Consider the following 15109-nt stretch of genomic DNA (forward strand, 5'->3'; position numbering starts at 1 on the left):
ATCCCATCTTGTGTGCATAGCCCTGATTTATATATATAATCCCATTTTGTGTGCATAGCCCTGATTTATATATATAATCCCATTTTGTGTGCATAGCCCTGACTTAAATATATATAATCCCATTTTGTGTGCATAGCCCTGATTTATATATATAATCCCATTTTGTGTGCATAGCCCTGATTTATATATATAATCCCATCTTGTATGCATAGCCCTGATTTATATATATAATCCCATCTTGTATGCATAGCCCTGATTTATATATATAATCCCATTTTGTGTGCATAGCCCTGATTTATATATATAATCCCATTTTGTATGCATAGCCCTGATTTATATATATAATTCCATATTGTGTGCATAGCCCTGATTTATATATATAATCCCATTTTGTATGCATAGCCCTGATTTATATATATAATTCCATATTGTGTGCATAGCCCTGATTTATATATATAATCCCATCTTGCGTGCATAGCCCTGATTTATATATATAATCCCATCTTGTATGCATAGCCCTGATTTATATATATAATTCCATCTTGTGTGCATAGCCCTGATTTATATATATATAATCCCATCTTGTGTGCATAGCCCTGATTTATATATATAATCCCATCTTGTGTGCATAGCCCTGATTTATATATATAATCCCATCTTGTATGCATAGCCCTGATTTATATATATATAATCCCATTTTGTATGCATAGCCCTAATTTATATATATAATCCCATCTTGTATGCATAGCCCTGATTTATATATATATAATCCCATCTTGTATGCATAGCCCTAATTTATATATATAATCCCATCTTGTATGCATAGCCCTGATTTATATATATAATCCCATCTTGTATGCATAGCCCTGATTTATATATATAGTCCCATCTTGTATGCATAGCCTTGATTTATATATATATAATCCCATCTTGTGTGCATAGCCCTGATTTATATATATAATCCCATCTTGTATGCATAGCCCTGATTTATATATATATAATCCCATCTTGTGTGCATAGCTTGATTTATATATATAATCCCATCTTGTATGCATAGCCCTGATTTATATATATAGTCCCATCTTGTATGCATAGCCCTGATTTATATATATATAATCCCATCTTGTGTGCATAGCCCTGATTTATATATATAATCCCATTTTGTATGCATAGCCCTGATTTATATATATAATCCCATCTTGTATGCATAGCCCTGATTTATATATATAATCCCATCTTGTGTGCATAGCCCTGATTTATATATATAATCCCATCTTGTATGCATAGCCCTGATTTATATATATAATCCCATCTTGTATGCATAGCCCTAATTTATATATATATAATCCCATCTTGTATGCATAGCCCTGATTTATATATATATAATCCCATCTTGTATGCATAGCCCTAAATTATATATATATATATAATCCCATCTTGTATGCATAGCCCTGACTTATATATATATAATCCCATCTTGTATACATAGCCCAGATTAATATATACATAATCCAATCTTGTATGCATAGCCCTGATTTATATATATATAATCCCATCTTGTATGCATAGCCCTGATTTATATATATATAATCCCATCTTGTATGCATAGCCCTGATTTATATATATATAATCCCATCTTGTATGCATAGCCCTAATTTATATATATATAATCCCATCTTGTATGCATAGCCCTGATTTATATATATAATCCCATCTTGTGTGCATAGCCCTGACATATATATAGGGGCCTATTTATCAAATGTCTGTCCGACATGATCCAATCAACGGATCATGTGCGACAAACATCGCTGAATGCGGACAGCGTACGCTCTCCGCATTCAGCATTGCACCAGCAGTTCTGGTGAACTGCTGGTGCAATGCCGCCCCCTGCAGATTCGCGGCCAATCGGCTGCTAGCAGGGGTGTCAATGAACCCGATCGTATCTGATCGGGTTGATTGCTGTCTGCTGCCTCAGAGCAGATGGACAGGTTATGGAGCAGCGGTCTTTAGACCGCTGCATCATAACTTGGTGTTTCTGGCGAGCCTGAAGATTCGCCAGAAACACGGGACATAAAGTTCCATACAGAGCTTGATAAATAGGCCCCATAGTCCCATCTTGTATGCACAGCCGTGACGTTTATGTATAGTCCCATCTTGTATGCACAGCCGTGACGTTTATGTATAGTACCCTCTTGTATGTACAGCCGTGACGTTTATGTATAGTACCCTCTTGTATGCACAGCCGTGACGTTTATGTATAGTACCCTCTTGTATGCACAGCAGTGACGTTTATGTATAGTACCCTCTTGTATGCACAGCCGTGACGTTTATGTATAGTACCCTCTTGTATGTACAGCCGTGACGTTTATGTATAGTACCCTCTTGTATGTACAGCAGTGACGTTTATGTATAGTACCCTCTTGTATGTACAGCCGTGACGTTTATGTATAGTACCCTCTTGTATGTACAGCCGTGACGTTTATGTATAGTACCCTCTTGTATGTACAGCAGTGACGTTTATGTATAGTACCCTCTTGTATGCACAGCCGTGACGTTTATGTATAGTACCCTCTTGTATGTACAGCAGTGAAGTTTATGTATAGTACCCTCTTGTATGCACAGCCGTGACGTTTATGTATAGTACCCTATTGTATGCAAAGCCGGGACGTTTATGTATAGTACCCTCTTGTATGCACAGCCGTGACGTTTATGTATAGTACCCTCTTGTATGCAAAGCCGGGACGTTTATGTATAGTACCCTCTTGTATGCACAGCCGTGACGTTTATGTATAGTACCCTCTTGTATGCACAGCCGTGACGTTTATGTATAGTACCCTCTTGTATGTACAGCCGTGACGTTTATGTATAGTACCCTCTTGTATGCACAGCCGTGACATTTATGTATAGTACCCTCTTGTATGTACAGCAGTGACGTTTATGTATAGTACCCTCTTGTATGTACAGCCGGGACATTTATGTATAGTACCCTCTTGTATGCACAGCCGTGACGTTTATGTATAGTACCCTCTTGTATGCACAGCCGTGAAGTTTATGTATAGTACCCTCTTGTATGTACAGCCGTGACGTTTATGTATAGTACCCTCTTGTATGCACAGCCGTGACATTTATGTATAGTACCCTCTTGTATGCACAGCCGTAACATTTATGTATAGTACCCTCTTGTATGTACAGCCGTGACGTTTATGTATAGTACCCTCTTGTATGCACAGCCGTGACATTTATGTATAGTACCCTCTTGTATGTACAGCCGGGACGTTTATGTATAGTACCCTCTTGTATGCACAGCCGTGACGTTTATGTATAGTACCCTCTTGTATGCACAGCCGTGACGTTTATGTATAGTACCCTCTTGTATGTACAGCCGTGACGTTTATGTATAGTACCCTCTTGTATGTACAGCAGTGACGTTTATGTATAGTACCCTCTTGTATGCACAGCCGTGACGTTTATGTATAGTCCCATCTTGTATGTACAGCAGTGACGTTTATGTATAGTACCCTCTTGTATGTACAGCAGTGACGTTTATGTATAGTACCCTCTTGTATGCACAGCCGTGACGTTTATGTATAGTACCCTCTTGTATGCACAGCATTGAAGTTTATGTATAGTACCCTCTTGTATGTACAGCAGTGACGTTTATGTATAGTACCCTCTTGTATGTACAGCCGTGACGTTTATGTATAGTACCCTCTTGTATGTACAGCCGTGACGTTTATGTATAGTCCCATCTTGTATGTACAGCAGTGACGTTTATGTATAGTACCCTCTTGTATGTACAGCAGTGACGTTTATGTATAGTACCCTCTTGTATGCACAGCCGTGACGTTTATGTATAGTACCCTCTTGTATGTACAGCAGTGACGTTTATGTATAGTACCCTCTTGTATGTACAGCAGTGACGTTTATGTATAGTACCCTCTTGTATGCACAGCCGTGACGTTTATGTATAGTACCCTCTTGTATGCACAGCCGTGACGTTTATGTATAGTCCCATCTTGTATGTACAGCAGTGACGTTTATGTATAGCACCCTCTTGTATGTAAAGCCGTGACGTTTATGTATAGTACCCTCTTGTATGTACAGCAGTGACGTTTATGTATAGTAACCTCTTGTATGCACAGCCGTGACGTTTATGTATAGTCCCATCTTGTATGTACAGCAGTGACGTTTATGTATAGTACCCTCTTGTATGCACAGCCGTGACGTTTATGTATAGTACCCTCTTGTATGCACAGCCGTGACGTTTATGTATAGTACCCTCTTGTATGCACAGCCGTGACGTTTATGTATAGTCCCATCTTGTATGTACAGCAGTGACGTTTATGTATAGTACCCTCTTGTATGCACAGCCGTGACGTTTATGTATAGTACCCTCTTGTATGTACAGCAGTGACATTTATGTATAGTACCCTCTTGTATGTACAGCCATGACGTTTATGTATAGTACCCTCTTGTATGCACAGCCGTGACGTTTATGTATAGTACCCTCTTGTATGCAAAGCCGTGACGTTTATGTATAGTACCCTCTTGTATGCACAGCCATGACGTTTATGTATAGTACCCTCTTGTATGCACAGCCATGACGTTTATGTATAGTACCCTCTTGTATGCACAGCCGTGACGTTTATGTATAGTACCCTCTTGTATGCACAGCCGTGACGTTTATGTATAGTACCCTCTTGTATGTACAGCAGTGACGTTTATGTATAGTACCCTCTTGTATGCACAGCAGTGACGTTTATGTATAGTACCCTCTTGTATGCACAGCAGTGACGTTTATGTATAGTACCCTCTTGTATGTACAGCAGTGACATTTATGTATAGTACCCTCTTGTATGCACAGCCGTGACGTTTATTTATAGTACCCTCTTGTATGCACAGCCATGACGTTTATGTATAGTACCCTCTTGTATGCACAGCCATGACGTTTATGTATAGTACCCTCTTGTATGCACAGCCGTGACGTTTATGTATAGTACCCTCTTGTATGCACAGCAGTGACGTTTATGTATAGTACCCTCTTGTATGCACAGACGTGACGTTTATGTATAGTACCCTCTTGTATGTACAGCAGTGACGTTTATGTATAGTACCCTCTTGTATGTACAGCCGTGACGTTTATGTATAGTACCCTCTTGTATGCACAGCCATGACGTTTATGTATAGTACCCTCTTGTATGCACAGCCGTGACGTTTATGTATAGTACCCTCTTGTATGTACAGCAGTGACGTTTATGTATAGTACCCTCTTGTATGCACAGCCGTGACGTTTATGTATAGTACCCTCTTGTATGCACAGCCGTGACGTTTATGTATAGTACCCTCTTGTATGCACAGCCGTGACGTTTATGTATAGTACCCTCTTGTATGCACAGCCGTGACGTTTATGTATAGTACCCTCTTGTATGCACAGCCGTGACGTTTATGTATAGTACCCTCTTGTATGCACAGCCGTGACGTTTATGTATAGTACCCTCTTGTATGCACAGCCGTGACGTTTATGTATAGTACCCTCTTGTATGTACAGCAGTGACGTTTATGTATAGTACCCTCTTGTATGCACAGCCGTGACGTTTATGTATACACTGTGTGCAGAATTATTAGTCAAATGAGTATTTTGACCACATCATCCTCTTTATGCATGTTGTCTTACTCCAAGCTGTATAGGCTCGAAAGCCTACTACCAATTAAGCATATTAGGTGATGTGCATCTTTGTAATGAGAAGGGGTGTGGTCTAATGACATCAACACCCTATATCAGGTGTGCATAATTATTAGGCAACTTCCTTTCCTTTGGCAAAATGGGTCAAAAGAAGGACTTGACAGGCTCAGAAAAGTCAAAAATAGTGAGATATCTTGCAGAGGGATGCAGCACTCTTAAAATTGCAAAGCTTCTGAAGCGTGATCATCGAACAATCAAGCGTTTCATTCAAAATAGTCAACAGGGTCGCAAGAAGCGTGTGGAAAAACCAAGGCGCAAAATAACTGCCCATGAACTGAGAAAAGTCAAGCATGCAGCTGCCAAGATGCCACTTGCCACCAGTTTGGCCATATTTCAGAGCTGCAACATCACTGGAGTGCCCAAAAGCACAAGGTGTGCAATACTCAGAGACATGGCCAAGGTAAGAAAGGCTGAAAGACGACCACCACTGAACAAGACACACAAGCTGAAACGTCAAGACTGGGCCAAGAAATATCTCAAGACTGATTTTTCTAAGGTTTTATGGACTGATGAAATGAGAGTGAGTCTTGATGGGCCAGATGGATGGGCCCTTGGCTGGATTGGTAAAGGGCAGAGAGCTCCAGTCCGACTCAGACGCCAGCAAGGTGGAGGTGGAGTACGGGTTTGGGCTGGTATCATCAAAGATGAGCTTGTGGGGCCTTTTCGGGTTGAGGATGGAGTCAAGCTCAACTCCCAGTCCTACTGCCAGTTTCTGGAAAACACCTTCTTCAAGCAGTGGTACAGGAAGAAGTCTGCATCCTTCAAGAAAAACATGATTTTCATGCAGGACAATGCTCCATCACACGCGTCCAAGTACTCCACAGCGTGGCTGGCAAGAAAGGGTATAAAAGAAGAAAATCTAATAACATGGCCTCCTTGTTCACCTGATCTGAACCCCATTGAGAACCTGTGGTCCATCATCAAATGTGAGATTTACAAGGAGGGAAAACAGTACCTCTCTGAACAGTGTCTGGGAGGCTGTGGTTGCTGCTGCACGCAATGTTGATAGTGAACAGATCAAAACACTGACAGAATCCATGGATGGCAGGCTTTTGAGTGTCCTTGCAAGGAAAGGTGGCTATATTGGTCACTGATTTGTTTTTGTTTTGTTTTTGAATGTCAGAAATGTATATTTGTGAATGTTGAGATGTTATATTTCTTTCACTGGTAAAAAATAAATAATTGAATTCTAATGGTACCAGGCAAGGCTGTCCATTATCCCCCTTGCTATTTGCCCTGGTCATGGAACCATTGGCGGAACTGATTCGGATGTCGCCTGTTATTGAGGGATTACCAGTAAGCACTAGTCAGGAAAAGATTGCTCTGTATGCAGACGACGTTACTCTCTTTCTCACAAACCCCCAAAGTTCAGTCCCGGCAGTTTTCACTGCCCTGGAACAGTTTAGCCTTCTGAGCTACTACAAGATAAACGTCACAAAAACAGAGGCATACAGTATCAACTTGCCCGAAGACCAACTCCTGAGCCTACGCGAAACGTATGACTTTCATTGGTCTACAACGTCCCTCAAACATCTAGGGGTTCACTTAAGTACAGACTTAGACGTCATCCTCTCTTTAAACTTTGACGCCCTCATCATTGAGTTACGATCTTTAACACACAGATGGGATTTCAGAGAAATCTCTTGGATGGGTCGTATCGCCACGGTGAAAATGTCACTGCTTCCTAAAGCGCTGTACCTATTCTGATGTCTCCCATTGAACATCCCGCATGGCACATTACAACAAATTCACCGAATTTTCTCTAAGTATGTATGGGGGAAAAAGATGCCCAGGATTGGCTGCAAAACCATGCAGAGAGAGTTCTCTAAAGGTGGAGTAGCTTTTCCAAATATATTCCTTTACTATGAAGCCGCTAGACTATCACAGATCACGGCCTGGGGCCCGACTAGAGAGAAACCGAAATGGTTCAAAATAGAGGAACTACACCTGCCTGAAGGCCTAGACTTACCAAGTATTCTCTGGGTTCATAAATACAAGCAGCTGGTAGATAGGGTTCCTAACCCCATAGTACAACAAAATGTTAAAATGTGGCATGAACTTAGACATCATAAGGAGATTGCCCCACACCCCTCACCGATTCACCAGATAAGGGGTCTTCTCTGGGATCTACCAAATATCCATCTTGAGTTTTGGATACAACACAACCTGGACATGGTGGAACACCTGTTTTCAAACGGTAAGCTTATGACAGTCCATCAAGTACTCGACTTACTAAGCGGTTCTCCTTTATGGCTCTACTTTGAGAGCTGCAGGGTACTCAGCTTACTTCGCTCCTGGAAATTTGGCACTCAGACTCTCAGACCCCATTCTAAATGGGAAGAAAGATGGCTGCTTGAGATGGGGACATGGAAGCCCCTCACATTCCACTACAAAGCCATGCTACAAGATCACTCAGAGGGCCTCCCAAGTCAAATCAAAATGTGGTGCAAGGAGTTGCCTTTAAACATATCAGATATGGAGCTGAAAGCAGCGATCGAATTGACAAAAAAAACGATCCATTGTATAACGATCTTCGAAAGTTACATGAAACTAATGTTACAATGGTACAGAGTGCCCACCAAACTGTCGAGAATGTTTCCTAATGTATCTCCAGGTTGCTGGAGATTGTGCGGAAGGGTAGGCTCCAATTCTCATGTGTGGTGGTCATGTCCTAAAATAAAAGACCTATGGAAAGATGTTGAGACACTCTTGCATTCTATGAATCTGACTATACAGCTTACGCCAAGGGTGGCCCTTTTCCACATCATGGATAAAACTCTCCCCAAATGTAGCAAGCAACTGGTGATCTATGTGATGGCAGCCACCAAACTTTGCATTGCTAGAGCCTGGAAACAGGTTACCTCACCCACGATTTCGGAAGTCTGTGAGGTAATACAATACTTAGCCAACATGGAAAAATTTGCATATAGCTCGCTAGAGCGAATGGAAGTTTACTGGGCAATTTGGGGTGACTGGATTCAGATTCAGTAGACCCATATGGACTCCCGTACCACTTTCCCTCTTCCTAGGCAGTTGGGCCAGGAGATATCGCGCACAAGTAGTTTAGCCCCCCCCTTTTTTTTTTCTCTTCTCCCCTCTCTCCCCCACTCCCTTTCTTCATGTCTCCATCTCCACTACCGCGTTCTTTACCCTAACCCCTTCCCCTCTCCTCACCCCTTCTCACCTGAACTTCCCCACCCCCTCCCATGTGATGACTCCCTTCCTACTTACCCTATAACCTACCCCTTACTCCCAACACCACTGAATGACCATGTTAAAATAGAGACCGACAAGCTAACTGAGAAACGTGGTTATAACTGTCACTTCAACCTTATCATTACGACACTGGAGTTATACTCCGCTATCCGTGACTTCTAGGTACATTATAGACACTCCGTATTGACTGAATAGAAGCACAAATATTGCTTACAATATATATGGATGTATATAACTCTGCAATACGCCTAATTGTTATATGTTAAAGCTATGTAATTGTTTTGATGTACTTGTGGAAAGTAATCTCTTTCTTTGGTTATCTAATTGTATGTACTTTTTTGTTCTTAATAAAGAAAAAAAAATAAATAAATAAATAAATAATTGAAATGGGTATATATTTGTTTTTTGTTAAGTTGCCTAATAATTATGCACAGTAATAGTCACCTGCACACACAGATATCCCCCTAAAATAGCTATAACTAAAAACAAACTAAAAACTACTTCCAAAACTATTCAGCTTTGATATTAATGAGTTTTTTGGGTTCATTGAGAACATGGTTGTTGTTCAATAATAAAATTAATCCTCAAAAATACAACTTGCCTAATAATTCTGCACTCCCTGTAGTACCCTCTTGTATGTACAGCAGTGACGTTTATGTATAGTACCCTCTTGTATGCACAGCTGTGACGTTTATGTATAGTACCCTCTTGTATGCACAGCCGTGACGTTTATGTATAGTACCCTCTTGTTTGCAAAGCCGGGACGTTTATGTATAATACCCTCTTGTATGCAAAGCCGGGACGTTTATGTATAGTACCCTCTTGTATGCAAAGCCGGGAAGTTTATGTATAGTACCCTCTTGTATGTACAGCAGTGACGTTTATGTATAGTACCCTCTTGTATGCACAGCCGTGACGTTTATGTATAGTACCCTCTTGTATGCACAGCCGTGACGTTTATGTATAGTACCCTCTTGTATGCATTGCACTGAAAAGTGCCTTTATATTGTGGTCTATAGAGACTGTGTGTTCCCATATACCACAATGTAAATATATATGTATATGATTATATATATAATGCTACCCATCGCTGCGCTACTTACCCCCTTAGCTGCCAGAGGTTCTGATGTCACAGACGGCATCAAAACAAGGCTCCCATAGGAGCCTATGGAAGTGCATTCTCACGTTCGCATTGCGTTTAACTTGTAATACCAGTGCACACTATTGTGTAACTTTAAACAACTTGCTATTTACTTCAGTTATTACAATTTCTTCATTCTCTTGCTATCAGGTATGTAAGCTCAGGAGCGTGCATGTGTCTTCAGCACTATGGCAGCAGTTTTGCAGGAATTTTATACATTTGCAAGAGAACTAGATGGCAGCACTTTTTCCTGCCATTCGGTACTCCATACATGTGTATGCTACCTACCTACGTATATCTTTAACAAAGAATACCAAGAGAACTAAGCACATTTGAAAATAGAAGTAAATTGGAAACTTTTTTTTAAAAGAATTGCATACTCTGTCTGAATCATAAAAGTAAATGTTAGGTTTTATGTCTCTTTATGACAATTCATATAAAGCTTGCCGTTTTAAGATCATTTTCAAATGTACTTTATCTCTTGGTATCCTTTGTAGAAAAGCATCCCCAGGAATTCTCAGGTGAAGCATTGCATTACTGGGAGCTAGCTAGTGATCAGTATGTTTATTACATATAACTATATATTTCAAGGCATTTACTGTCCCTTAAACTGTGTTTAGGTCCTTTGTAGGGGTTAAATAAAGTTATTTGCGTTAATAAAACACTGAAACAGAATACAGGATTTTACTTTGCACTGTGATGTGTCTTTAAGAAAGGTCCAGCATCTCTGTATAACCGGACACATTGGGTTAGAAGTCAGACAAACCCGAGGGGACTCTACTTCACTAACACAATATCAATCTAAAGATGTGTCTAGTAACAAGACTATGGAAGAATAAGCAGTTTCCTTTATTCATTTACCCAGAGCCTGATAATATCATATTGATGATAATTTTATTTTAATGGACCATTTGCAGTAATTATGATACAGTGGGTGAATAATTGTATGTGACACCCGATGCCTCCAACATAACTCGTCAAACACAATTTGCTTGATTGTTTGAGAGGGTGTAACCCAACCACTGTGTAGCTCCACACCTCCCTATCTAGGTATCCGCAGTGTTATTGTCTTGTTCTTGATACTTCTAAAGTTTTTAAATTTAAGCTTTTTATTTTTTTCTTTCTTTACGGAAAAAAATAATGAGAATATTTTTTTTAATTAAAATAGAATAAAAAAATGTTTTTATCATACAGCTGCGAGAAAAAAGGACTTGGGAAATATTTAGTGCTGCAACATTTCCATTTATATATACAGTATATATATAGGTGTAGATACATATTTTACCAAAAACTATCATATCTACCTATCTATCTATCTATCTATCTATCTATCCATCTATCTATCTATATATGTATACAGTATATATATATATATATATATATATATATATATATATATATATATATATATATATATAAGGCGCTTTGTGTAATTTAGGTTCTAGTAGGGAATACTACATTAAATAATAAAATGTCTTCATGTGAAATGAATACTGATATTTAAAGAGACAGTAAAGACCAAAAATGTTATTTTTTAAGAAGATAGATAATCTCTTTATTTACCATTCTCCAGTTTTGTATAAGCAACTCTGTTATATTAATATATTTTTTTACCTCTATGATTACTCTGTATCTACGCTTCTGCAGACGGCCTCCTTATCTCAGATCCTTTGACAGACTTGCATTTCCTGTAATTAGTGCTGACTCTTAAATAACTCCCCTGGTTGAGCACAGTGTTATCTATATGGAGCAACCAGTACATGTTATTAGCTATTCACAGCTAGACTGTGAAATAAGAGGTGGACTGCAGAGTCTTACAAATCAGCCTATTAGCCTACCTAGGTTTATCCTTTCTCAAAAAATACTTAGAAAAAAAAGCAAATTTGATGATAAAAGTAAATTGGAAAGTTGTTTTTAAATGACATGCCCTATCTGAATCATGACAGCTTAGTTTGGACTTTTCTGCCCCTTTAAATTGTATTCACTTCATGTTCCATATACTTTTTATTTTGCTTTGCTTTACAATTTCTCAGATTTTGAGACAGTGTATAAAATGTGTGATTGCCAGACAGATCAGCGAGATCAGCAGCGGTACAGGGCTTTTCAAATGTGCTGAGAACCACGCAGCAGGGACTGAGATCTAAATGTGTCTTTTTGCTTTTTTTTCTATGTTTTACTAACTCTACTACCTGAACAAAAAGTACAAAAACTGATTTATCACTGTGATCACTTTTGACTTCCCATGTTGTGTTTTTGTGTTGCAGTGATGTTAGGAATAAAAAATAGTTTCCTTCTTGTGTAAACTACAAAGTACAAAATGTAAAATAAATAAATAAAAACATCAAGATACATAAGAGGATTTTACAATAGAATACAAAATAATGACAAAAACAGATACTTTAAATTAAAAGTGAATGTTAAGAAACAGGCCGGACTGGAGACAGCACAATACCCTTCTTCAGGTGTTTTATGGTACAGTCTTTGGGGTCCATTTATGAAGACCGCTGCTCCTTAACTCGCCTGCCACCTATGAGGTGGCGTACAGCAATCAGCCCGATCAGATACGATTGGGTTGATTGACACCCCCTGCTAGCGGCCGCAAATCTGCAGGGGGCGGCATTGCACGAGCAGTTCACCACAACTGCTGGTGCAATAATAAATGCCGGCAGCATATGCTGTCGGCATTTTCGATCTGCGGCAGACATGATACAATACAGCGGGGGGTTTGTTTTTTTAGATTAGGGTTTTTTCTCAAATCACAAAAGAGCTGAATGCCCTTTTAAGGGCAGTGAAAAAGAGCTGAATTTCCTTTTAAGGGCAGTGAAAAAGAGCTGAATGCCCTTTTAAGGGCAATGGCCATACAAATGCCCTTTTCAGGGCAATGGGTAGATTAGGTTTATTAGTGTTAGTTTTTTTTTATTTTGGGGGTTTGGTGGGTGTGGGGTTTTACTGTTAGGGGGGACTTGGTTTATTTGTAAAAATAGCTGTTAAACTTAGGGCAATGCCCTACAAAAAAGCCCTTTAAAGGTTTTTTTTATTTTGGGGGGGCTTTTTTATTTTCATAGGGATTAGGTTTAATATTTTTTATTTTAGATATTGTTGTTTATTATTTTTTGCAGTGTTAGCGTTTTTTTATTTTCTGTAATTAGATTAATGTATTTTTTTTTTTTTTTTTTATTGTAATGTAGTAATTTATTTTTATTGTAAAAATGGGTTAATTTAGGGGGTGTTAGGTTAGGGGGCTTACTCATTAAATTAGTTTTTTGCATTGTGGGGGTTGATGGTGAAGGAGTTAATAGGTAAATTATGCTTAATATGTTGTGGGGGGTTGACGGATTGGGGTTAATAGATGTATTCAGTAGTTTGTGATGTTGGGGTTTGCGGATTTAGGGGTTAATAATTTTATTAGGTAGTTGTTGTTTTTTTCTTAATACTTTGTGCAGGCAGTTAGTTTTTTTCTTAATACTTCGTACGGGCATTTGGGTTTTTTTGTAAATACTTATTGCGGGCACTTAGGTTTTTTTTTTAATACTTATTGCAAGCGGTTAGGTGTTTTTTCATACTTATTGTGTGCGGTTCATTTTTTTTAATACATATTGTGGGCGTTTTTGTATTTTGTTTTTTTGTAATGCTCCGTTTGCCTTTGTTGCATCCCGGTGGATTCCGAAAATAGCAGGTCTGCCATTTTCGGAATCCACCTGGAAACAATTACAAAGATTAGCACTCCTGCAAAGTAGCCAAATGCTGAGTTCTTCTTTGGTATGAAGGAGTGGGTGCGCAAACCTTCAAGGCCCCCCCCCCCACAAAATAAAGGCCAAAATGTATATCCAAATTCCCAAAAGAAGGTAGCACTCCCAGATGGGTTTCCTTCTTTTGTGATTTTGGATATACATTTTGGCCTTTATTTTTTGGGGGGGGGCTTGAAGTTTTGAGCACCCACTCATTCATACCAAAGAAGAACTCAGCATTTGGCTACTTTGCAGGAGTGCTAATCTATGTAATTGTTTCCATATACTTTGCCCTCATTGTAGATTCTAGCACCTCTAGCAATTAAGTTTGTTTTTTTGATTGTGGGATTTACCTTTTTTACCACGTCAAGTGAAACTGGCATGTTGGCATACACGGAGGAGGAAGCAGCATGAATTGCTACCCTCACAGTGGGACCCAGGGAGTTCCTGACTGCCCCTGAAAAGGAAATTCAAAAAGAGAAGTTGAAAAGGCAGGTTAACCTTCAACTACGCTCCTCCACCGTGGCAGAATACTCCAGTGTTAAAAGGATACCTAGAGGAATACGATTCCCCCTCCAGCCAACCTTCTTTGCAGATAATCCAGAGTTTTGCACCAAGTATCAACAGATTCTGAATAAAAGCTCGATGGACGTCATGATTCTTAATATAGAATTTTCTAATTTAGAGCTTAATACCCTGGGATCTGCAATAGCAGCACAACATGACAAAATCCGTGATACTGCAGGTGAGGAGGAATATGAGAAGGTAGTACATGACATCAAGAAAGCAACCGGAACCTTTAAACAGGAAGTGGAAGAGTGGAAGTGCCGGAAGTTCCGGCGCAACGAGCAGGACTACCCGACCGGGTAATACCTATGCCCGCAGGAGATGACCGGGTAATACCTATGCCCGCAGGCCTCACACAGGTTCCAGACGGAATGCCGGCTCATATATGGGATCTTCCACAGGGTCTGATAATGCAATGACTGGTGTGAGTAAAGGTACAGATGCTACATCAACGTCCTCTTTTTTAGAGGGGGGGGTTCAACATTCGCAAGAGGCAACGCCTGGAGGAGCAGAAGGAGGCAGAGGGATGGATACGAGAGCACGGACCAACCAGAGGAGGAGGAGGTAAATATAGTTAACATGTCAACTAAAGAACTTTCAGCAGATGAGATATCTTTGTTAAGTAAGGTGTTTTCCTATTGCCCCACTGAATACCCTGATGCATTTGCTACACTGGTCGACCTCACCCATTTTTTCAGGTTACTTAGGCTTAAG

This window comes from Bombina bombina, chromosome 5 (assembly GCF_027579735.1).
Source record: "Bombina bombina isolate aBomBom1 chromosome 5, aBomBom1.pri, whole genome shotgun sequence".
NCBI lineage: Eukaryota > Metazoa > Chordata > Amphibia > Anura > Bombinatoridae > Bombina > Bombina bombina.